At 37.9% G+C, this 24,149-nt stretch overlaps 1 protein-coding gene across 10 annotated transcripts in view; it reads left to right on the forward strand.

Annotated features, from left to right (window-relative positions):
- The first annotated feature begins 19,536 nt into the window (after positions 1-19,536).
- MYO6 (myosin VI) overlaps positions 19,537-24,149 on the forward strand; it is a 156,508-nt gene continuing 151,895 nt past the window's right edge. For 3 of the 10 annotated variants that reach the window (XM_081294322.1, XM_081294323.1, XM_081294321.1), the window contains exon 1: positions 19,541-19,785. The gene's annotated coding sequence lies outside the window, so the exon portion shown is untranslated. Of the gene's footprint in view, positions 19,786-24,149 lie in introns of all 10 variants that reach the window. The other 7 variants (XR_014021960.1, XR_014021961.1, XM_081294319.1 and 4 more) reach the window with 4 other exon arrangements.

Raw genomic sequence — 24,149 nt, forward strand, 5'->3', positions numbered from 1 at the left:
CAAGGTGCAGTGGACTCACAAGAAAGATGCCATAGACCCCTGGTGTAAAACAGAAAAGTTAAAAGCATAGAGGATTTTATTTTTATTGAAAACAATTACAGTTAAATAGTCCTTGTTGCATATGATTACAGTGAGGAGGGCAGTGTCCAAAACCAGGATTTTTATGTAGAAATATGCATGAAACTCATGGGGGAAGCTTTTCATACAACACATGCCCAGGTCTCAATCCCATTGGTATCATGAATTTCCCAGGTATTTCCGGTACCCAACTGCAGCAAGCCACTAATTTGAAAGGATCTATGTCCCTGACAACTTTCAAATTTATGGTTCCAAAAATAATGAAGCTTTGTATTTCTTTCCCTCAGATCCTTTATCTCTACACCCCCGACACACATACAATTTTCATTGAAAATCTGATTGATGAAGTCATTAAATTGTTACCAAGCCTTGACTGGCAAAAGTCCTGATTTTTAAAAGGAAGAAAGTAAATTCTGCAATGATGAAGTACTAGAGTCACTTTGTTTTTGTTTTGTTGACAGCTCTGGGGATTGAATCCAAAGCCCAACATGCTTGGCAAGAGCTCAACAAATGAGCTACATCCCTAACCCAAGTGCCCATCACTCTTGATAATATTCTTGGGTGAATCATCAAATGGATGGTTTTTGAAATCTTTTTTAGAGAGAATTTTTTTAAAATTTATTTTTGTTTTCGGTGGACACAACATCTTTATTTTATGTGGTGCTGAGGATCGAACCCAGTGCCCCGCGCATGCCAGGCGAGCTTGATAGCTTGAGCCACATCCCCAGCCCGGTTTGTGAAATCTTAAAGCATAGGTCACTAGGAGCCATGGGACTATGAAAAGCAAAATTTGATTTTTGTTTAATTTTTAGTAGAATTTTGAGGTGTCAATGCAATTCTCAAAAGTGTATTTAATAACTAGCTTTCATAAATAATAGATTCAAGTAAGCTGGAAACAGTTTAAACCAAGTTAAGTGGGTTTTCTTAGATGGCTTCTTAGAGCTTTTAATATGCTAATGTGCAGATACATTAAATAAGAGGAAAATACAAAACACTCATACTATACTGTAGAATTGGCCATATTTACCTTTCTCTTGAACTAAACTTCCTTATAAATACTACCAATCAGGAGACAAAGTTAACTTTGAGCTGTCCAAACTGAACTGCAAGAGAAGATGCCTTTTAAACTCATTTTAGTTTTTTGTTTTGGTTCCTTTCTTAGCCTTTTATTAATAATTGGGTATGTGGTTTGGAAGTCTAAAAATAAGTGACTAGTGTCTTGGTGAAATGAAGCTTTATGGTAAGTGTTTTTCCTTAACTATGATGAAAATATTTACAAATTAATTCTTTTATACTTGTAATTGTAGGTGAAAAATGAATTAGTGATAACTAATCTTTTACAAGATCATCAAATCTCTTTCATTCTCTATTCCTTTAGAATTAAACTGCAATAGATGATCTTTACAAACATTTTTTTCCTGAAGAAATCTGTAAAAACTACAAAATATTAATACACTTGTGATATTTTAAACTTCTCCAGTAACTGAAAAATTATTCAAACTTAATTAGCATTATACATGCTAACAGAATTTGATGAAAAGCAAATTAGATGAAATTTCCTTAAATATTGAATAAATATTATAAGTACCAACTATGTACTAAGTTCTAGAGGTAAAAAGACACCATTTTCTCCCCTTTTGGAGCTTCCTTATAGTGTGTTGGGAAATACATCTGTTAATTAGCCCTACAAATTAGTAATTTCAAGTAAGTGCCATCAGGAAGCATAGAATGTATTAAGTTAATATAGTCTATCCTGGGAAGGTTAGAGACTTCCTAAAGATGTGACATTTGAACCGGTGATAGACAAAATTGAACAGTGCAGAAAGGGAAGAGAAGAATAGCACTGGTGTGCTGTACAAAGGCCCTTAGGTAGGAAGGTGTGTGATTTGTCCTCAATGATAATAGCCTCATTTATTAAGCACATACAAAGTATTAGATGTTGGTCTAAGCATTTTAGATGAATGAATTCATTTATTCATCACAATGACCTTATGAAATATGTACTGTTAATACTCCCAATGTATGGGAAATTTTCCCCTAAAAAACAGGGCTCTGAATTCACATCTTACCCTAAAAGGCTAGATTACCTATGCTAGAGAGAAGATGATGAAAATAAATAAGATGACCATGGTTTTTTAGAAATGCAGTGTGGCATATTTATTTTTGAAAACTGGGTGGCAATTCATGTTATTTTTTAACTTTTGTCATTTTCATAATTTTTTAGAAGGCCTGTGAGTGAGGTAGAAAGGGAAGCTGGGAACTAATCGCCTGGCTTTAACATCTTGTTCAGAGTTTTGGTAATTATCCTAAAAAATCATTGAAGCATTTCAAACAGGAGTAACATGACCAAATGTAAATATTGAAAAGATCAGAGTGGTAGTCACGAAAGCATTAGATGGGACAAGAATGAGTTTAAGTCACTACTATAGTAATTAAACTAATTATGAATTACTATATGTAGGGTGAAGGATACAATTATGCCTGTGATTATAGGGTATTTCATTTAAACTTTTTCTTTTAGAAATATGCAACAAGAACAGAAAAGGGTGTTCTTTTGTCCCATTCAGAATTTTTGGTTTGTTTTCTTTATGAACAGTTATTGAAGAGACAACATGTACAGCTGAGAAATGAAGAGAAAATGACAAATCGAAGACATTAAAGTTTTCTTATTTTAAAACATGAACATCAAAAACACAGAATTGATACTGACATTGTATTGTTTTCACAAAAAAGTACTACATGACAAATTTATGCTTAAATTTGACCTAGTTGGGCCAGGTGCAGTGGGCACACTCCTGTAATCTCGGCAGCTCTTGAGGCTGAGGAAGGAAGATTGCAAGTTCAAAGCCAGCCTCAGCAATTTAGTGGGGCCCTAAGTAACTCATGAGACCTGCCTCTAAAAAAAAAATGAAAAAAAGGCTGGGGATGTGGCTCAGTGGTTAAACAGCCAAATTCCCAATACAAAAATTAATTAATTTAAAAATAAAGAAAAAAATTTTTGCCCTAGTTCGGCAACATTTCCAAACATGCTTCTTACAGAAACTGCCCAAAGTAATTGTACCATAGCTAGTTATATTTTGTATTAGTTGGTCTCTTCCATCCCATTCTCCTCCTGTCACAGCTGATTGGATTTAGTGGGCACTTGATTTCAATGAAAATTGGTTTGTAGTCATATGACCTAGGAAGTAAAAAACCACCAGGCTTGGTGCACACTGGAATGGGGAACATGCTTTAGGGAGGAGGATCTTAAGTTCAAGGCCAGCCTCATTATTTAGCGAGACTGTCTCTAAATAAAAAATATAAAAGACTGGGGATGTAGCTCAGTAGTAAAACACCCCTGGCTTCAACCCCCAGTACCAAAAACAAAAACAACACAAAATATTCCAAACATGGGCTGGGGATGTGGCTCAAGTGGTAGCACGCTCGCCTGGCATGCGTGGGGCCCGGGTTCGATCCTCAGCACCACATACCAACAAAGATGTTGTGTCTGCCGAGAACTAAAATAAATAAATAAATTCTCTCTCTCTCTCTCTCTCTCTCTCTCTCTCTCTCTCTCTCTCTCTCTCTCTCTCTCTCTCTCCTCCCTCCCCCTTTCCTCTCTCTTTAAAAAAAAAAATTCTCTCTCTCTCACTCTCTCTCCTCTCTCTCTCTAAAAAAAAAAAAAAAAAAAAAAAAAAAGATTCCAAACAGATCTGGTCATTGGGAATTAGATTGAAAGTAGGAAAGAATTTGCAATTTGGCAGAGAATGCAGTGTGTTAAAATAAGTAATAGAAGTACTTCTTTTCTAAGATGGACTTTTTTCCCCCCACATTTTTACCTCTGAAATAAGGCTACATCTTACCAAATAAAGAAACTTAAGTTCTCATCAGAATCATACAGGAAGCTTAATGAAACACATGCCTGGTTCCCAGAGTTTCTGATTGAGGTCTGCAGTGGGACCTTAAATGTACATCTCTAACAGATTCCTAGGTGAGACACACTTTGAGAAACGCATTATATGGATTCTTTGCTGTGGTTTCTGTCATTTTTGTGAAAACTTCTTGATACAGTTAGCACCAAGAAAGCACCAAGCATTAGAGCATCTGTATTCAATGAAATGCTGTATGAAATTATTTTATCCTATATAAGAATATCCTTTCTGTAATTACAAGTAAATGTGAATAACAGGCATGTGATCACAGGATAGCTTTGCTTTTTTAAAAAATTGTTACAATCTGGATTTTTCTTTCCTTTATAACGTATTTTAGCAACTTTGTATGTATTCCTTAGTATTCCCCCTCCCCTGGATTCATACATAGTTTTTCTATACATCTCTATATATGTATAAAGATACATTTGTTAATTGTTTTTCTTATAAAAACTAGGAAAATTATACAAACATTTTCAGAATCTTTCTTTTGTCTCTCAGCAATATTTTGTGTAAATTATTTTACCATTTCCTCACTCTGTCAGTTCCACTAGACTTGGTTATGCTATAGTAACAATTCTAAAATCTCAGGACTTACAGAGGAAAACAGAAAAGCTCTGCTTGTTAGTTACTCAGCTACCAAAATGAAGCTCTACATTGATATCAGCTTTCACAACCATTGCAGAGTGGGAAGGGAAAACTGGTGAGCAGCATATTGACTCTGAAATCTTCTGCCCAGTGAAGGTCCAAGTCAAGATGGCGCCTGGCAGTTTGCCAGGAGGAGTGGTTTGTGAGCTAATGCCACCGGGCCATTAAGATGATGGAGATTCCTTATTGGCTGATTGCTGTATCTAGATGATGTTAATTGAAACAAGCTGTGTATAATCAGTTAGGTATATATACCTCTGCTGTCCTGCAATAAAGCGGCTCCCGCTGTTTCAACCTTCACAAGTTGCTTGTCACCTCCCAGTTATTTGCCCAGCCAGACTGTGGCAATCAATGCCACTCACACGGTGTTTGGTGGTACACACCTGTAATCCCAGTGGCTCCGGAGAATAAGACAAGAGGATTGTGAGTTGAAATCCAGCCTCAGCAATTTAGCAAAGTTCTAAGTAATTTAGTGAGACCCTGTCTCTAAATAAAACATTAAAAGGTCTGGGGCTGGGGCTGAGTGGTTAAGCACCCCTGGATTCAATCCCTGGTACAAAAAAAAAAAAAAAGAAAGAAAAAATTACAATATTTCCTGCATTCCCACCAATAATAGGTATTATAGCCCTTTTTAATTCTGTAAACATTTTGCATAAAGTTATTTGTTATTACTTTGATGTGCATTTCCCCATTAGTTTAAATTTGAGCACTTTTTTCATGGTGGCTTTGCCTATCATTTGTCCAATTTTTTTATTGGATTATTTTCCTTTTTATTAATATTTAGGCTGTATATATAAATTACATTGCCATCTGAATTACCAATGTACTTACTCAATATCTATTATTTTGCTGTACATTTTATATTTTCCAAAGTAAAATTTTTATTTGTATATATCCATTGAGTTTTCCATGATTAAAAGGCTCCTTTTTGACTCAGGATAGAACATAAAGTTACATTTCTTAGAAGAAAAATGTAAGTAATAAAATTGAAATTTATTTATGCCTAGGCTAAAAGATAATTATAATTTTTAAGAATTTCTTCAAATGGCCATGAATGGTGGCACATGTCTGTAATACCAGCAGATTGGGAGGCTAGGCAGAAGGATCCCAAGTTCAAAGCCAGCCTCAGCAACTTGAGAGATCCTGTCTCAAAATATAAGAAATGGTTGGGGACGTAGTTCAATCCTTTGTACCAAAAAATTTTTTTCTTCAAGATTATCATTTGTGCCACCGATTTATTAAAAATTTCATTTCACATTAAAATGAATTTCCATCTTTCTCATATATTGAGATTTATTTCTGGAAATTCTATTCTGTTTTCTATTTTGTTTCTTTGATTTGTTTGCTAATTATTATACCTGGTAACTATAGAATATAGAGAAAACTACTTAGAAGAAATTTACAGATTTAAATACCTTCATTATTAGATACAAAATGGAAGAGAAACTAAACCTCATGTTAAAAATCAGGAACAGAACAATCAAATATTTTTTATTTTCTAGTTTTTTTTTTTTTTTTTTTTCAAAACGCTAGAAAGCAAGGTGTGGTAACATAGGCCCGTAATCCCAGTGATTCAGGAGGCTGAGGCAGAGGAAAATCAAGGGCAATTTAAGGGCAGCCTGGATAAATTTGTGAAATCCTGTCTCAAAAAATAAAATAGGGCTGGGCATGTAGTTCAATAGTAGAGTGCCCATGGGTTTAATCCCCAGTACCACCACCACCACCAAAAAAAAAAAAAAAAAAAAAAAAAAGGAAGAAAGAAAAAAATCCAGAAGGAGGAAATTAAGACAAAAATTAAAATTAATGATCTGGAACTTATTTTACACCATGCTACCATAGTCAAAAAAAAAAAAAAAAAGAAAAGAAAAGAAAAGAAAAGAAAAAGAAAAACCCCAAATGTAGTTCTTGTTTTTGTTTTTGGAGTACCATGGATTGAACTCAGGGGCACTCGACCACTGAGTCACATCCCCAACCCTATTTTGTATTTTATTTAGAGACAGGGTCTCACTGAATTGCTTAGCGCCTCACCTTTTGCAGAGACTGGTTTTGAACTTGTGATCATCCTGCCTCAGCTTCCCAAGCTGCTGGGATTACAAGTGTGCCTCACCATGCCCCACAACAAATTTAGTATTTTGAAAAGATAATAAACTCTTAAGCTAGATAAGGAAAAAATAAAAATGTAAAAGAGAAAGACATATAACAGATACAGAAATACATAAGAGAAATTAATGTTTAATAATATGACCACAGTTTGAAGGCTTAAAGGAAATAGATGAATTCTTTGAAAGTCAGAAAAATATCAGAACTGGCCAGGTACAGTGGTGCAGGCCTGTAATCCCAGCCCCTAGAGAAGCTGAGGCAGGAGAATTGCAAGTTCAAAGCCACCTATGAAACTTGAGAGACTCTGTCTCTAAATACAATATAAAAAGGGCTGGTGGTTAAGCGCCCCTGGATTCAATCCCCAGTACCAAAAAGAAAAAAATATCAGAACTGATTCAGGAAGTAAACGACTTGATTAGCTTATGTACAAATACTTAGGAAATACTGGCAAAATGTTAAAAGAAGAGTCACTATGGACAGCGAGCAAGGACTAAATCAATTCTTACTTTTAAAATCCAACGCAACTTTGAATTTCTCAAGCCATGAAAATATCCAAATTATATATGAAGCCAGTATACTGTCAATAAAAAATTCTAGTAAAGATTGGTATCAAAAAGTAATAAATAGAGGCTGGGGCTGGGACTCAGTGGTAGAGTGCTCACCTAGCATGTGCAAGGCACTAGGTTTGATCCTCAGCACCAAATAAAAATGAATAAACAAAATAAAGGTATTGTGCCCAACTACAACAACAAAAACTTAAAAAAAAAGGTAATAAATAGTGTTAGCAGTGTAACTCAGTGGCAGAGCACTTGCCTAGAATGTAGGAGGCCCTGGGTTTGATCCCTAACACCTCCCTCAAAAAGCAAAAGAAACAAGTAATATACTAAGTGATAAAAAAGGTAAAAATCATTTAAACTAATATCAAGAACTATATAGGGTCTCTTCCACTTAGAATTATAGCAAATGCACTATGATAAATGCACTATGAGAAAAAAATGAAATAACTGGTATAAACTTTGGAAAATAAATAAAAGGAACATTTATGTTGATTATATGAGTAATAAATGCACTTAATATATATATTTAATTTTTAAAAAAACCACCAGAACAAAATTAGAAAATTGTGTACAGTGCCTGGAGATACCAAAAAGTAATTCTAACAATGAGAATACAAAATAGGAACTGGGAGTTGGGTTTTATGGCTTAGGCCTGAAATCCCAGCGACTTCAAAGGCTGAGACAGGAGGATCGCAAGTTTGAAGTCAGCCTCAGCAATTTAACAAGAAATATTTAACAAGGTTTGGGGCAATAGTTCAGTGGTAGAGTGCTTGCCTATCATGTGCACCCAACACCAAAAGAAAAGAATACAGAAAATGTCTCAACCAGTTGGTGTCTTTGTTTTGGCTTTTTGAGGTACTGAAGATTTGCACATGCTGGACAAGCCCTCTATCATTGAGCTACATCCCCAACTCCAGAGAGCAGTCATATAAATCATGGTCTGACTGACTCTTGGGGCTGTGTTTGTTCTGGGAGTGGCCTGTGTGAAAGTTCAGGTCAACAGGCCCTAGTTGCTATGGTAACATGGTGGGGGGCTACAGGCAAAGGCCTGTGGCTCTATCAGTAGAGGCCTTGCATTCAGCACCTTTCCCCAGGCATAGTGAATTCTAAGCAAATCAAGATGAACCTAATGTCTCACCAGTCCTGCGTCCTTCAGATTGCCTGCTTTACTGAAACCTTCCCACAGAAAACCTTCTGATGAATCCTATATAATAAGCTTGCTGAGCTAGCTCTAGAGTCAGTCAAGCCTCAACAGGGCTTGGCTACCCACCTGGCCCCAGCTTTTTCTCTCTACATGTATCTGTTTGTCTTTTCTTTATTCCCTTATTGCTTCTCTGGTATCTCCCCACCTTTAAAAAAATACTTATTTTTAAGTTTTATGTGGACACAGTATCTTTATTTTACATTTATGTGGTGCTCAGGATCAAACCCAGTGCCTGGTGCATGCTAGGCGAGCACTCTACCACTGAGCCACAACCCTAGCCCACTCCAGTATCTCTTGAATTAACAGCCCAGAGCACAAATGGGGTCTCAGCACCCAGCCCTTTTCAAAACTTTTATCTTGAGACAGGGTCTCTCTAAATTGCCCAGTCTGGCTTTGAAAAAAAAATAATATATATATATAAAATTTTCTAAAAAGGTTTGCTGCTACTAGCTCTTGTGTTCAATCCACAGCACTGGGGTGGTGGTGGCGGGGGGTAGAATAAAATGAAGAAGAAGAAGAAACTTTTATTTGAAATATAACCTTGTTACAAACTAAGAAAAATATATTTGGTCTCTGTCCTCAGTTTCTAGCAGAGAGCTTCTAAAACCTTCGAAACTTTTTGAATGATAGGAACATCGTTTGTTATAATATATTATTTTTGTCCCCAGTTTTTTTTTTATTTTTTTAGTTCTAGATGGACACAATGTCTTTATTTTACTTTATGTGGTGCTGAGGATCAAACCCAGTGCCTCACACATGCTAGGCACACGCTCTATCTCTGAGCCACAACCCCAGCCCTTGTCCCGTTTTTGAAATGGCTCAGGAGCAATAAAGCAGGAAGAGAGTGTCTTTAATTGTTCATAACAAGCTGAGTTCAACCACATGCCTGAATTTATATTAATAAGGCAACCTTTGTCACCCCTCTTAGCACGAGAGGGCTGGCTGCCAGAGGAACATGTGATTAGCAGGTTGAAACTTTTACTTTTTTTTTTTAATTTATTGGATGTTCACAACATTACAAAGCTCTTGACAAATCATATTTCATACATTAGAATCAAGTGGGTTATGAACTCCCATTTTTACCCCGAATACAGATTGCAGAATCACATCGGTTACACATCACATTTTTACATACTGCCATATTAGTGACTGTTGTATTCTGCTACCTTTCCTATCATCTACTATCCCCCCTCCCCTCCCCTCCCATCTTCTCTCTCTACCCCATCTACTGTAGTTCATTTCCCTCCATGTTTGTTATCCCATTCCCCTCATAACCTCTTATATATAATTTTGTATAACAATGAGGGTCTCCCTCCATTTCCATGTGATTTCCTTTTTTTTTCTCCCTTTCCCTCCTGCCTCATGTCTCTGTTTAATGTTAAACTCTTCTTCCTGCTCTTCCTCCCTGTTCTGTTCTTAGTTGCTCTCATTATATCAAAGAAGACATTTGGTATTTGTTTTTTAGGGATTGGCTAGCTTCACTAAGCATAATCTGCTCTAGTGCCATCCATTTCCCTGCAAATTCCGTGATTTTGTCATTTTTTAGTGCTGCGTAATACTCCATGGTGTATAAATGCCACATTTTTTTTATCCATTCATCTACTGAAGGGCATCTGGGTTGATTCCACAGTCTAGCAATTGTGAACTGTGCTGCTATGAACATCGATGTGGCAGTATCCCTGTAGTGTGCTCTTTTAAGGTTTTCAGGAAATAGTCCGAGAAGGGCAATAGCTGGGTCAAATGGTGGTTCCATTCCCAGCTTTCCCAGGAATCTCCAAACTGCTTTCCAAATTGGCCGCACCCGTTTGCAGTCCCACCAGCAGTGTACAAGAGTACCCTTTTCCCCACATCCTCGCCAGCACTCGTTGTTGTTTGACTTCGTCATGGGTGCCAATCTTACTGGGGTGAGGTGGTATCTTAGGGTGGTTTTGATTTGCATTTCCTTGACTGCTAGAGATGGTGAGCATTTTTTCATGTACTTGTTGATTGATTGTATGTCCTCCTCTGTGAAGTGTTTGTTCATGTCCTTGGCCCATTTGTTGATTGGGTTGTTTGTTTTCTTAATGTCTAATTTTTTTGAGTTCTTTGTATACTCTGGATATTAGGGCTCTATCTGAAGTGTGAGGAGTAAAAATTTGTTCCCATGATGTGGGCTCCCTATTTACCTCTCTTATTGTTTCTCTTGCTGAGAAAAAACTTTTCAGTTTAAGAAAGTCCCATTTGTTGATTCTTGTTATTAACTCTTGTGCTATGGGTGTCCTGTTAAGGAATTTTGAGCCCGTCCCCACAATCTGTAGATCAGAGCCAACTTTTTCTTCTATCAGACGGAGAGTCTCTGATTTGATATCTAGCTCCTTTATCCACTTTGAGTTGACTTTTGTGCATGGCGAGAGTAGGGGATTCAGTTTCATTTTGTTGCATATGGATTTCCAGTTTTCCCAACACCATTTGTTGAAGATGCTATCCTTTCTCCATTGCATGTTTTTAGCTCCTTTATCAAATATAAGATAGTTGTAGCTTTGTGGATTAGTCTCTGTGTCCTCTATTCTGTACCATTGGTCCACCCGCCTGTTCTGGTACCAGTACCATGCTGTTTTTATTACTATTGCTCTGTAATATAGTTTGAAATCTGGTATCGCTATAAGCAGGTTGAAACTTTTAAACCCTGTCTATTAAATCAATCTCAAACTAACTGTAAAAGAACTTTATTTTCAGTCTTAGAAATTGCAATTGGATAGACACAGATTCAAGATAATTCTAGATCGGTGTTCTTAAGGAGGCAGGGAAAGTGGTAACCTTTTATAGGTAAACAGCGCTGATTTATCATAAAACAGTAAAAATTTCTTTGGAAGAAACAAATATTGAGTGTTGAGAGAGAGCAGGAGCTGTATGATATAAGCCACATACCTGGTAGAAGCTCAAAGAATGTACATACATAATAGAAGGGTCAATAAAACCAGAGTCCAATAAACTTCTGACAGGCATATCGAATCTTTCTATGGACACTATATAATTATCCCATCATTCCAGACATGTGCAAAAGGTCAAGATAACCCAAGTCTGAATTGCGAGGCAGCAGTCTGAGATGTGCATCAGTCTGCGTCCCTTAACCGGGACGAAGGGACTCCATTTTGAAACACCTTCAATGTTGTTTTCATAATGATTTCCTTTTTTTTTTTCCACATCCAAATCAGACCTCTCAGGAAAGAAGAGTGGCTAGAGATTGACTTAATCACCATCAGCTAATGATTTAATCAGTCATGGCTCTAAAATGAAGCTTCTAGAAAAACCCTATAAACTACACGGTTCAGAAAGCTTCTAGGTTGGTAAATGAATTCTCACATTGGAAAATGGCATGTGTTCAGAAGAGATGTGCTATACTTTGAATGCATCGCCCAAAAGTCCATATATTGGAATCTTAATTCTCAAATTCATATGTTAATAGGTAGGGAAGTGGGGTTTGGGGAAGTAATTAGGATTAGATGAAGTCATGAGGGTGGGGCTCCCCATAAAAGGAAGAGACCTGAGCTAGCACACTTTCTTGGGCTCACCATGTTATGATGCAACATGAATTTCTCACCAAATGCCAACAAATCGATTTAACTTTCCAGCCTCCAGAATCATGAGCTAGATAAACCTCTATCTTTATAAGTTACACAATTGCATGTGTTTTGGTATAATAACAGAAAAGTTACTAAGAAAATGAAGGTGTGGAGCCCTTTCTCCCACACACCTTGCCTTCCTTATATATCTCTTTCATTTGACTTCCTAAGTTGTATCCTTTATAGTGAACAAAAGTAAATGTTTCCCTGAGTTGTGAGTCATTCCAGCAAAGTATCAAACCTAGGGGTTGCAGGATCCCTAGTTTATAGCTGGTTTTTCAGAATAGTTTCAGATAACCTGGGACTTGTTGATCTGAAGTAGGGGCAGTCTTGTGGTATTGAGACATTAACCAGAGAGTTCTGACCCTGACTGCAGGAAGACAGAGTTTGAATTGAATTGAATTGTAGGATACCCAGGTAGCGTAAGAAGATTTGGACAATGGCACAATGTAAAGCAACACATTTGGAAGACCATCTGAGAGGGTCTGGGGGCTTAGCTCAGTGGTAGAATGTAATGCCCAAGGACTTGGATTTAATCCTCAACACTCCCCTCCAAAAGTATTCTGTAAATGTATAGGAAAATAGTTAAAATTTCCTTTTACATTTTTACACATACAGAAACAATGCACAAATTTGGGTACTGTGGCATGCATGTGTTGTCCCAGCAACTCAGACCTAGGAGTTCACAGGCAGTCTGGACAACATAGTGAGACTTCATTTCTAAAGGAGGAGAAGACAGTAGAAGAAGAGGAAGAAGAGGAGAAACGTGCACAGAGCACGAATGAACTTACACCTTAATAAAAAATCATGATATGAACCTGTCTATGTCACCCATCACCCAGGTGAAAAAATAGAGCACTATCACTATCTCAGAAGCCTTTTCCACATCCCTTCTTCTTCTCCTTTTTTTTTTTTTTCCCTTTGGTTTTACTGAGGATTGAACCTGGGGCTTTACACAAGCTAGGCAATCATTCTGTCACTGAGCTATATCCTGAGTCCCTTTTTCATTTCATTTTATATTTTTGGTACCTGAAATTGAACCCAGGGATGCTTAAGTACCGAGCCACATCCCCAGCCCTTTTTGAAAATTTCTTTGAGACAAGGTCTTGCTATGTAGCTTAGTGCCTCACTAAATTGCTGAGGCTGGTTTTAAACTTGTAATCCACATGCCTCAGCCTCCAGAGACACTGGGATTACAGGTATGCACCACCAAGCCCGTTCCTTTTTTTAAAACATTTTTTAAAATTGTAGATGGACATAATATCTTTATTTTTATTTATTTACTTTTATGTGGCACTGAGGATCAAACCCAGGACCTCACACGTATGAGGCAAGCGCTCTACCACTGAGCTACAAACCCAGCCCACAAAGCCTGTCCCTTTTTCATTTCATTTAGTTTATTATTTTGGTGGGTACCAGGGATTGAACTCAGAGGCACTCTGTCACTGAGCCACATCCCCAGCCCTATTTTGTATTTTATTTAGAGACAGGGTCTCAATGAATTGCTTGCCATTGCTGAGACTGTCTTTGAACTCATGATCCTCCTGTCTTAGCCTTCATTTTATTTTAAAATATGGTCTTCCTATAGGTTGCTGAATCTGGCCTTGAACTTGTGATCCTCCTGTCTCAGCCTCCTGAGTAGCTGGGATTACAGGCAGGCATGCGCCACCATGACCAGCATCATATGTCTCTTCTTACTCAACTAATCCATTTTCACATCTATTTTTTCCCCTCCTGGTACTGGGGATTGAACTCAGGGGCATTTTGCCACTGTGTTACATTCTTGGCCCTTTTTACATTTTATTTTGAGTCAGAGTCTCATTAAGTTGCCTAGGCTGACTTCCACATTGAGCTTCTCCTGCCTCAGCCTCCTCAGTAACTAGGATTACAGGCATGTGCCACCATGCCTGGCTTAATATATCATTTGAATAACTAATAGAGGTGATATATTTCAATTAGTAGGTTGTTGTTCAGCAGATGTTTGATCCCCACAAATTCACAATAACACTATCTTGTCCTATCAATGCTGGTCTTGATCATTTGACATTTTTTAACCAATGTAATGTGGGCAGAAGAGACTAATTCTAAGCACAGGCTTTAAGAGGCACCACATTTCTGACCTCTGACACAAGAAGAATGTGAACCAGGTAGCCATTGTGCCTTTATCTTCAACTCCAGAATGAGACATGAAACAGACAAAACTGACAAGCAGCATGAACTGCAGTTGCCCCAAGTGTCTCACAAACTTTCCAAGAAAAAAAGTGAATGGTTTTTGTATAGACCATTAAGTTTCTGTTGGCTACACAGCGAAGGCTAACTAATACAATAATTATCTGGTAAGTCTCAATAAAACCTATAGGAATTAACTCAGGTTATTACCTGATAAATTCATTTAATGCTTTGTCCACTTCAAATTTAGGATTGTTATTAACTGTAGGAGAATATTTAACTCCGACACACATTCAATTAGAAACTTCCTGGCCAGTGGTTTCTTGATACTTCCTTGATCTATTTCAAGATATTACTATTTTTAAGGCAAGGAAATCGGCAACAACAAAGCTTTTTACTCAACACGTTTTTCAGAAGAATATTGTGAATCCCTAATGTCCTTAGTGCTTACTTCCCACTCTCAGTGTTTTCTTGCCTTTTTGTATTAATTATAGTAAATTTTATATTATACAGTATCAACTTTGCACATCTCATTCATAAACTTGAAAAAGGGTATAATTTTCCTTTTTATATTTTGGTAAGAATAACAGAATAGGGGCTGGGGATGTGGCTCAGGCGGTAGCTTGCTCGCCTGGCATGCGTGCGGCCCGGGTTCGATCCTCAGCACCACATACCAACAAAGATGTGTCCACCGAGAACTAAAAAATAAATATTAAAAAAAAATTCTCTCTCTCTCTCTCTCTCTCTCTCTCTCTCTCTCTCTCCTCTCTCATTCTCTCTTTAAAAAAAAAAAGAATAACATAGAATAGCTTACACATGTAAAGTTAAAGGATAATTGGTGAAAATTAAGATTGGAAGTACTGTGAAATTTCATTTTATAGAAAATTGAGATAACAGGCATATATACTTTACAAAGATTCAATCATCTGTGCAAATCACTTAAATTTATTGATTAATTATTTTATGGAGTTGGGATTAAATCTGAGTCTCATACATGCTAGGCAGCATCCCCTAAATTTAAATCTCACATTTCCATGGAGAATTGAACAAAGCTCCCTCTCTTCTATAACATAAAAGCTCTAAAATATTCTAAAACTGTTCATCTAAAGGAGTCCACTGTCTAAGAGAGTGAAACTTATGAAGCTAATTTGCTCATTCAGCTCAGCTGTTCTGCAAATGTTTACTGACTGTGCCTTTTATGCTCCAGCTGACTCTGTATATCCAAAGACCAGCAAGACTCAGTGAGATCACAGACATGTAAATAAAACTGGTGGGAGAGCTGGTTCCTTATCTTGCTAGCCCCACAACTTGGAGTCAGTGCTATTATACTTACTTATATTATTCATTGGGCGTTAAAAGACTAATATCCTTAAGGTCATCAGAATTGTTTCCAGGATCCCTATAGATACTGAAATCCAGGGATGCTCAAGACCCTTATAAGAAACGACATAGTGGGGCTGGGGTTGTGGCTCAGAGGTAGAGAGCTCACCTACCATGCATGAGACACTGGGTTCAATCCTCAGCACCACATAAAAATAAAATAAAGATATTGTATCCACCTATAACTAAAAAATAAATATTTAAAAATGACATAGTATTTGCATATAACATAAGCACAAAGTTCTATATACTTTAAATCATCTCTAGATTACTTGTAATACCCAATACAATGTAAATATTATGTTAATAGTTGTTTTACTGTATTGTTTAGGGAATAATGACAAGAAAAATGACACAACTATCATAGGCCTAACTATGTAATACATGATCAATGCACACAAAGCATGTACTCTACTATTGAGCTACATCTCCACAACAAAAACTGAGTTTTTAAAAAAAATATTTTTTAGCTGTCAATGGACTTTTATTTATTTATATGTGGTGCTGAGAATCGAACCCAGTGCCTCACACATGCTAGGCAAGTGCTCTACCACTGAGCCACAACTCCAGCCCAATACTGAGGTTTTTGAAATTAAAAATTCTGCCTGGTGTGGTGGTACATGCCTGTAATCCCAGCAACTCAGGAGGCTGAGGTAGGAGGATTTCAAGTTCAAGATTAGCCTCAGCAACTTAGTGAGACCCTGACTTAAAATAAAAAATAAAAAAAAGAAAGCTGGTGATGTGGCTCAATTCGTAAGTGCCCCTGGGTTCAATCCCTGGTACCATAAAAAAGAAGAATAAAATTCTGTCCAAGTAGTCACAGTGGCATGTGCTTGCAATTCCAGCTACCGTGGAACTCCAAGGTAGGAGGATCACTTGAGCCCAGGAGTTCAAGACCAGCATGAGCAGCATAACAAGTCATGGATCTCAGTTTAGGAGAGGATAATACAAGATGATCCAGGGAACAGTCTTACAAACATTTAATGAGTCAGAGCAAAGCTGTAAAACTTATAAATGAAAATATGAAATAAATTATAGAGTTTTGGCAACAAACAAGACAGTCACATTCACTTTGTTTAATAACAATGCACACAATTTCCTAGAATTAACTGTCTAGCCATTTATTCATTCATCATCTCATTTATTCACTAGCAGTGCTAAGGGCAGGCATTATTTAAGGAGTGCTTACTTAATGAGTGCCTACCATGGGAAAGCCACTGTGCTTGGCACTAGGAACACAAAGAAAAGTCTTCAACTCTGCCCTCAAGGAGTTTATAGTCTAGTTGGGGAATATCTATAGATAAACTTAAGTAGGAATGGTGAAATACGCATTAGAAAAGATATTTGTACAATGGGTACTGAGAGATGAGAAAGAGTACCAAATTGCACCTAGGTTTTGTCACAAGGGGGTTTAGGGAAAGCTTCTTGAAGGGGACAAATAGGCTTTGTTCTGAAGGATTAATTGGATTTAGCTTGGCAAAGCTCCAGTGTAATAAATAGCATAAATAAAGCTGTTCGAGACACAGAAACACTTCAGACTGGCTTGAATGAAGTATAAGAAATGGAGAAAGGCAGTAGGTAGAAATGAGATTGGACAGGTAAGCAGGGATAGGAGAATGGACCAAAATGAAAGTGGTTCCAAAGACAGGAATGTAACATGGTGTAATGAAATCTGTTTTAGTATAGCTTCATGGAGCTTAGAACAGTGTGATGAACTGGGAACCATATGACCAAAGAAAAGGCATTCAAATTTAATTGGAAACAAACAAACAAATAAATTCCCACTATGCTAGTAAAATAAAAACAGGCAGTTTTGTGACTGGTGGTTAAGTTAAAAGGTCTTATAAGATATCTTAAGGCTGGGGTTGAGGGTGTGTAGCTCAGTGGTTGAGTGGTTCTCTAGAGACCTTGGATTTTAAATAGAAATGTAGATAATCAGATTTTATTTGAGATAAACTGGTAGCATTATAGAGATCCGGTTAGATGGGGACAAGATTGTGGCTTGGGAAATAGGTTAGGTGACTACTGTAGTATACACTACTTGGAATGATGGTGGCCTGAAACAAGACAATGGTAATACCTAGGAAGAAGAACTGGATAGAGAGCTATGGACTAGAAATAAAGAGACTCTGTAACTACTGGAGGTGAGGGGTTAAGAAGACAGGGAAAAAAAAAATCAAAGTCATTTGTTACAAAAAACATTAAAATGTAAAGGCTTCTATAGATTTGCCAAAGGCTTCTAATAGTAAATTCAAATTAAGTCAAATCAGTGGACTGAATACACAGAGATCTTCAACGTTTTAAATAATTTCAAAATGTAGTTTTAATATAATTTAAGATTTATCTCATGGCAATCTGAAATTAAACTTCTGAGATTGTTGTAAATTATTTCCTTTCTTGCTTTCTCTTCCTCTTTCTTACTTCCCTATTTTATCATATTAATTAAGAAAAAAAATTTATAGGGCTGGGGTTGTGGCTCAGAGGTAGAGCACTCGCCTAGCATGTGTGGGGCATTGGGTTCGATCCTCAGCACCGCATACATATAAAATAAAGACATTGTGTCTACCTATAACTAAAAAATATTAAAAAAATTATTTTGGTGGTACTGGGGTTGGAGCTCAGGGCACTGCATGCTAGGCATACGCTTCACCATTGGTTAGGTAGCCATCTTGTCCCCTTCTAATCCAATCTCTACAATGCCACCAGTCTTTTATAAAAGTATGATTATGTATTTCTTTATTTAAAATTCCATAACAGCACTCCAGTAGCGTTAGTATAAAGTCCAAACCCCTTAATTTTATTTTGAGACAGGGTCTTGCTAAGTAGCCCAGGGTACCTTCAAGCTTGCCATCCTCCTGCCTCCACATCCAGCTTCTAATTTATTCTTTAATATCTTAAATTTAGTATGCTAAATTTTCTCATCAGAAGGTAACTTTTCACCAGGAGAACCTTGGGGCCTCTGAATATCTGAAACTTGTCTCCTCTTCAGAATCTTCAGATTTTTTGAAATTTACAAATGGTTACGTATAAACATTATAAATGTTGTAAAAAAGGGTCATTCTCCTTTGTTACTTAGCTCCCCCCAGCCCAGGCAGAGACTTTTAACATGATAATCAATTATTTCCTTTTCTTAAAAGTTTCATTTCACCTTAAAGGCGATATACGTTTCCGTTGTAACTTAAATTTGCAAAGGTACTTCGTACTTCATTTTAAAAGATGACTCACTGATGTGTCGCTTATAAGGCCAGTAAAATTAAATAACCAGAAAGGGGCTCTAAACACTGCGGTGGGGAGAGTGGAAGCGGAGGGCAAAGAAATGCAAAATTTCCATTTCTGGCCTGGTCCTCCAAAGGCCAAACAGCAAGTAGCTATTCAGGAAGCTTACTCCCTGCGTCCGGCTGTCCAGCCCAAGTCAGCCGGGATTCTGCTGAGTATGCAGCGGTGCTTTCCTGTGCCACCACACAGCCAAACTCCCACCCGTTCCCGTGCACCTGGGCCCTGAGCCCCGAGCGCAGCGAGCGGTCTTGCCAGGCGCAGCGCGGTGCGCCCGGGTCCTCGCCCTCTCGGAGCAACTTTCTCTCTCCTTGAACTAATTCTTGCTGTTGCCACTGCACAGTCCGGGCATCCAGTGTAAGGGAACCTGCTTTGCTGGGACCAGGAACAATTACCACTGCAAAGGACGCCTCTCCGCGGGGTGGCAGAAGGGTTCCCAGTTTGGCCAGAGGCAGTCCCTCCCAGCGCCGCCGAGCGCCCACCCAGCTACAGAGGCTGGGCGCCCAGCCACCCTGGCGAGCCGAGGGCGGGGCGGCCCAGGAGCCCAAGCCCCCTCCCGGAGCGCGCCCCCGCGTCCGGCGGGCCCGCCCCGGCCCGCGGGCCCCCGCCCCCTCGGGCGCTCCGTAGCCGTGACGTGCGCGCGGCGGGGCCGGGGACTCGGCAAGGCGCCGGCCGGCGGGCGGAGACCGACCCGGGATCTGTCCGAGCAGGAAGCGTGCGCAGCCTGGCCGCCGTCGTCGCCCAGTCCTGGTGCCTGGCTGCGTCGTTGCCCTCGTTCCTCAGCCTCATCACCCCTCACCACGCCCTCCAGCCTCACCGGCGACAGGTAGCCCTGCCACCGCGCACCTGCCTTCGTTCCCTTGCCGGTGAGTGTGGCGCTGCCTCAGCTGCGGGGCGCCTCGCTTGCCCGGGCCCGGCTCTGCTCCGGGGCCTCGTCTCGCTGCCCCTGGTCCGAAGGCTGGGCTCACCTCCCGAGACCCAGGACGGGAGGAGCAGGTGATGGGAGGGCCCGGTCGGCGCCGCTCGCCTTGGTGACACGGGTGGTTCTCGTTTCTGCAGAAGGACAATGAGAGTCTTCTTTCATGGGTTTATTATCTCCAAGGTACCTTTGTTTCTCCTCTGGCTCCCAAGTAGAAACCGAGCACTCAGGTGTCCACTTTTCGCTTGAACACTCCGTGATAATTTTATTTTCTCATTTGTAAACACGCTTAAAATTCAGTGCAGAAAGAGTGTGGTTTGTTTGCAGATGAGAAGATTGAATGATACCATTAATAATTTAGTCATGTAGGAGACCATGTTGGGATTCTGTAGAACTGTATTTTTAGTCTTTAGGTAGTTCAGTACCTTGAGTATTTACTTACGGATATGGTCCTGAACAAGAACTTTATCAATTTCCAGGAACGCCTTAAACCGATTAAAATGCTCCAACTTTGGGTTTTCATTTTAAGTAAGAAATAATTTGACACGATTAGTGCTAGAACAACCGTGTCAGAAATATTTTCCTACCGTTTCAAAAGACGCATTACATTTTCTCTGGCATACTGTTATGTAGGAGAGAGATGCTTAAATCCTAATGTACCAGTATTATTGGATAGTTAGGAACACTGCTCCAACTTAGTAGACTATGATACATCCGAATAAAAGTTTCATGCTGTTATGCTTTGGTGATATAGATGCAATACGTCAAAATATCTTCAGAGTTTGAGAGTTTTAAAACCTCCTAAAGTTTAGCTGGAAATATCTTCACACCATAAAATGTGCATCTTGAACTTGGACTGGTAGTGCTCATGGTACAAAGGTTGGCAGCAAAACAGCATTTCTGTACAAATTAACTGAACTTCATACATGTTGCGGTTTTCCAGTTGGAAAATGTTTAGCGAAAAAATTACCTTAGTGCCTTCTAGCATTAATTTCAGCAATTGTCACAAATAATGCAAAGTGGGCTGTAGTCAGAGCCTGAAACAATACAGCCGTTCAGAATAGCTCATTGACTTTTAAATATTCAGCTCATTTTGAGGATTTTCAGTTCACAGGAGTTACACGCACAGTAGTAAAAAGGAGTCATTTTAGTGTAATGCAGATTTGCTCATTGCATTTGTATTTCTTTGTGACATGTTATATATTATTCTTTAAGCTTTTTAAGTTACATCTATGTGTGTGTGTGTGTATGTGTGTGTGTGTGTCTATGTGGTGCTGGGGATTGAACCCAGAACGTTGTGCATGCAAGGCAAGCACTCTACCAACTGAGCTATATCCCCAGCCCTGTTTTCAAAAATTGATTGTAATAGACAGAAATAGAAGCATGATTGTTAAAAGATTATTATGATTAAAAGTCACATAGTATATAAAACTATATGGTATTATAATATACATTTACTCTTTATTAAAGCCTAGAAACATAAATAAGAAAAATGAAGTTTTAATATTTAATGCAGTTTATTAAAAACAAAGATCATAAACCATAACCTATGTAGCTTATCTGAAATGGATTTTTCCCTGTTTGTGTTTATGTGATCAAGTTTTAAAATAACAGTGACCAGGAAATCTGAGAGAGGCTGAAGGCTCTTTTCTCATCCTGTTGTGACTTTGCCTGGAGTCTGTGGTGTATCATGTAGCCCATTGTTTAGACATCTGGGCTGTATCTGGGTTCTAAAATGCAGCTTTCTTTAGAAAGGCTTAAAGATTTTGACAATCTGAGGTTTGAATAAATATAAGCACTCAAACATTTAAAAAAATGAACCAAATATATATAGCCTTCTGTTAGTAGTCCAGCCTCTATCTTTAATATGTAAAATGTTAGTTTTAAAAATGTTTTCAGGCTTGAGGTCTAGCTCAGTAGTGGAATACTTGTAGTGTGCTGGAGGCCTTGAGTTTAATCCCCAGCATTACAAAACAAAACAAAACAACAAAACACCATTTTCTAACCTCTGTGAAATTTTGATTTCTCTATATTAAAGTATTTTATTTAAAAAGAAAAGATTGAAAAATGTATTAAAATTTAATAAATCTCATACAGTTTTTGTTTGTGATCCCCATAATGAGATAGTTGGTAATACTTTTTGAACTGGTAAGATTTTAGTAGTGTAAGATTTTCATCCATTTATTAGGCCAATACAAAGTAATTTTCCAGATTGGTGGTCAGAGGAGAAAATTAAGACTCAGAGAATAAATACTACTCAAGGTCATGTAGCTTAAGAGGGGCAAAGTATGGATTGTTATTTGAGTCTTTGGATTGTGACAATCTACCAGAACAGGTTGCCTTGACTTCAGATCACTTAGTGAACTGTTGAAACAAACCTGCAGAACTGGTATGGAGGTTTGAAGAAGTCACCCAGGAGTCAATGTGACAGGCCATGAATGTGGTTCTGGAACTAATTTAGAATTCTGTGTCTCTTAGTTCTCAAGGTTATAGCCTTGAACAGTGACAGGATGCTGCCTTATCATCTCTTGTCTAATTCCTGAATGTTATACATGTTATGTGCTTTTTATTTTGATAGGTTGATGGGAATCAGAATTAGGCTGTAACCAAACATTGGATTTCATTATAGCCAAAATGAGTAGTATAATGTTCCTGGTTAAGATAGAACTTTAAAATTGTCCTCAAATTAGAAAGATAGGTGCACATAAATGTAGCAGCTATATTGTAAATACTACTTAATTAAAAAATTCTACATAATTTGTGCTAATCTTAGAGGAGAACCTGTTTTAAGTCTTGATTAAATCATCACCTATATATACTCCTAGGACAAATCTTTTTTATTGTTCCTGTTTACTTCAGGAATTTCCCTTAAGCCCTAATAGGACAAAATTGAGCACATAAAGCCCCTCTTTTGTAAGAAATTAGGAGCCATACTTTACAGCAGTAAAGTATAGCTAGATAAATGAACAGAAAAATGGACTGATGAATTTGGTGGTTAATTTTGCAGGTTGTTTCATTATTTGAACTACTAGGAATTTTGCTTCTCAGAATACTCATTCAAATGTAAATACAAAACTGTTATCCAATGGCTTAATATAAATTATTAATAGATAATCTATGACACTTACATCTACTTTTTTGGGGGGTAAATAATTAAGACTTAGAGTACATAAGCTTGAATTCAATTTTTGAGGCATTATATAATGTTCAGAGGTATGAGGATCTTTTGTATTTAAAACAGTTGTGGGGCTTGGGATGTAGCTTGATGTATGTAGGAAATTATTTCATGTAGCGCACTTGCCTAGCATGAACAAGGCAAGGTCCTGGGTTAGATCCCCAGCACCAAATAAATAAATAGAAGTTGTGTTTTTATTTGATGAATTTTAGTGTATTGGCAATAATAAGAAAACACAAGTGTTAGAAATAAGTATTAGAATATCTTTATGTTTAAGGTTTTCAAAACTGAAGTTTTTTTCTTATTGTTCAGTATAAGAATGACATAATGGTTTAAGAAATGACCTTATATCCACCAAATTTTTTTTTCCTGTGAGTTCTCAAACCTAGGAAGTAAAACCCAAAGAAGAAATCAGGCATCCTTAAAAATCTTGCTCTTATTAAGAGAGGAAGTAGTTTTCTGTGCAGAAAGCATGTGTCAGATGAAACCAAAACATTAAAGCACATTAAGCACATTCCTTCCATGTATATTCACACAGGGTGAATATTAACATTTGTGCTGAGTAATGTGCACAAAGGAAACTCCTGACAAAAACATAGGTATCTTTTGTGTTTGTTGTTACTTGTTATTTTATTTGAAAGCAGCCAGCTGACTAATGTTTACAAGGTGAGATATTTTGTGTGGTAGAATTTTGATTTCTAATATATGTAGATGAGCATCTTTTTCAACAAATATTTAGTGATAGCCCACTGTGTTTCATAAATGATTATAAGTTCCTCCCTACCCTGGTAGATCTTTGTGTGTAGAAAATAGGAAGCATGGCAAAGATATATGAAGGTAAATTGAAAAAATCCATTTAAAATCTGAAGATGAGCTGGGCACAGTGGTGCGTACCTGTAGTCCTAGGTACCCGGGAAGCCTGGGTCAGGAGGATAATTTGAGTCCAGGCTGGGCAACATAGTGAGACTCCATCTCAAAAAAAAAAAAATGTATAAACTTGAAATTGTTTATGCCAAAAGTTAATACCTTTATATTTATATGACATTTTATTGTTTTGGAAATCATTTTATGTATACTTGATGAAGTAGATGTAATAAATTTATTGCTGTTCTACAGATGAGAAAATGGAGACTCAA

The sequence above is a fragment of the Spermophilus citellus genome (assembly GCF_964194105.1).
Source record: "Spermophilus citellus genome assembly, chromosome: 5".
Taxonomy (NCBI): Eukaryota; Metazoa; Chordata; class Mammalia; order Rodentia; family Sciuridae; genus Spermophilus; species Spermophilus citellus.